Consider the following 2,847-nt stretch of genomic DNA (forward strand, 5'->3'; position numbering starts at 1 on the left):
CGTCATCCCCACTCACCAAGACAAAAATCAAGAAAAGATGACACAGCAACTACAATATTCAAGACCATACAACAAAATAGTAACAGAATAGACAATAAACCATACACCAAACAAACATATGAATATAAATAACAACGTCATAAGCCCATCATAAAGGTCTCTCCCCTGTACAAAGCTTCTTAGGAGCCCTCCAGAAATCTCAGATACTTTCCCCATTTTCTAGTATAGCCATCCAATCTGGAAAACCGTTTGTATGGCATCATTCCAAACGCAGCCACCCTAACCATCTCACAAGCCCATTCCTGGATTGATGGCACCCCTTCATTCCTCCATCCTCTTAAAATAATATGTAAGGCTGTCATTAAACTAGTCTGGACTTATTTTAGGATTGACCCATCTCCCAGAACAAGTAACCCTGGGCTGAATGGAACCGGGTCTCATAATCATCACTGTAATTATTATTCTTGTATTTTATACCGGCCTTATTTAATTGGGGGCTGCTTTAATTTTCTCTTTAATACATGTTTTTAATTGGTTTTAACTGTTCTTTAGTGTTTTATGTAAATCACTTTGAATGCCCTTGATAAAGCTGATAAAGCTGCCTTGCCTTATAGTGAAAACTAATTATTCCCCTTTTTGCAGCAGACCCCTGGAACCCCCTCAAGGACCCCTGGGGGTCCCTGGCGCCCACTTTGGGAACCACTGTTTTAGGCAACCATGCGACCATGTCAAATGCACAACCTGATAAACCATGCTGAAGTCCTCCAAGTGACTAGACATGAAAACGCTCAGCTTGTGTTTGAGTCCTGAGGGCTAGCACATGTTTCGTATCCTTCAGGTGAACTGAAAGTTTATCTTTTTTCTCCAGTTGTCTAAATATGTGCTTTGCCATTGGCCCTGTACAAATATGAATTTCCCTTTTTGCATGCATGCTGTCAGTCAGCCACTGCACAAGTCACCAAATCCTGTTTGCCCCTGTCACAACTCCACTCAGTCATTGTCATTCTTTGAACAACATCCATGAATCAGTATCATGCTCCAGGGACCCTAAAGGGTCATTGATGGAGGGCCACAATGGTGTGCATCCTGCACAAGAGACAGCTATCAGTTCAGATATTTCACAGCAGCCCCCACAGCTGTAACTTTTGGGGATTAAATATTACAGTAAACATAATCATAGCTTTTCTTCTTCATGGCAGTCAGTCTTATCAAAGAGAGGTTTGTGATTGTGATGTAGTGCATTTCTATTTGTAGGTTCCATCATTGTGGTCTTATGGACTTTGATCCTGATTTGACCTTATTTTCTGCTATGATTCAGCAGGTCCACTTGTTTAGTGGAGCAGGACAGTTGATGCTCTCTAACAAATATTTCCCCTGGCTGCACGATATCCTCCCTGGACCTGGCCTGCTGCTGCATATTTTCCTAGAGGTTGGAATTATGATTGTCTGGTGCATTCATTTAATCTATCAGCCCAATGCTAATAATTTGTTTTGTCAGTGCTTTGACTCCAGACAATGCTGACAAAGTAACTCATTTTTGCACACTCTATATAAATAACTGACTTGCCTGCTGCTGATGTTACTAGATTCTGCAAGGGACACTTTTTTTAATATGTGATATTTCTTTCAGTTAGTCTTAAAAATATATGATTTTTTTATCCAAAGGATCTTATGGTATCATCAATGCTATTAAATTAAATTAAATTGTATTTGTAGTATCAACTCATAACAAGAGTTATCTCAAGACACTTTACAGATAGTGTAGTTCTAGAACACACTCTATAATTTAAAAGGACCGAACGGTTCTAGTGATTGAGCACTGTGAGAATCAAATGTTAAACCCTCAACAATGTTAATAGAGTTCTACTTCCACTGGATGAGCATTTCTTTCCAATCTTGGGAGGAAAATATGGGGTCTGAGGGGTTGAGAGATGATTAAAGGGGTGTACCACTTTAACAGATTAAGTTCAGTTTTTAATATCATGAGAAGCACTACTCAGTCGGTATAAGCAGCTGTGTAATATCGTCTGTGGCATCGGAGGGAGAGAAAAATAACCCCTGGCGATGTCATCAGGGTTATCTCAACTTCGGCTTATAAACTGGAGGTTCGGTTCGAAAGGCATAAGAGGCAGAGAGGGTCTCACGAAAGACATTACCAAATTACATTATGGGAAATGTATGATCCAAGCTTTTAGGAGTTTGACCCATACTAGGATGTCCCGGCCTCTGCTGCTTCAGTTTAGACCTTTTATTATATCCGCCTTGAGAACACTTGACCCCAAAGGCACAGTTTGTTTGATTAGTGTGAACACCAGGGCACAGTTGAAGCCCGGGTCCACTTGAAAAGGTGGTCCAGAGTGTGGCTCATCTGAACTCCGGTAAAGTTTGCATCAAAACATGGAAGTGGAGTAGATTGCTATTTAACACAAATACAAGGAGTTTTTAACTGGTTATGAAACTCACTCTCTCAATTTATTAATGATGTCTCTATATCAGACGACTAGCCCTGGGACAGCAGTGTCCGTCTGCAGTGCCTCTTTCTACACTGTAGCTTCAACATAAACATACGTCACATAGATGATGATGTGAAAGCTAAGTGGCAGGGAAATGGCGAGGTATAGGGCCATCATATACTTGTAACTAATAGGAAAATCACCCTAAGTGAAGTTAAAAAGCGTCAACATAGAAGATACTAAAATGACAACAGTGGAAACAAAATCAACATTCTCAAGATAGCACACAAATCATGCAGAGCAACTGGCAGCAGATTAGATTATACTTTATTCATTCCACAGCGGGGACATTTCCTTGTTACAGCAGCATTTTCTTCAATAAAAGCAAAACAAA

The sequence above is a fragment of the Etheostoma spectabile genome, chromosome 5, assembly GCF_008692095.1.
Source record: "Etheostoma spectabile isolate EspeVRDwgs_2016 chromosome 5, UIUC_Espe_1.0, whole genome shotgun sequence".
Lineage (NCBI taxonomy): Eukaryota > Metazoa > Chordata > Actinopteri > Perciformes > Percidae > Etheostoma > Etheostoma spectabile.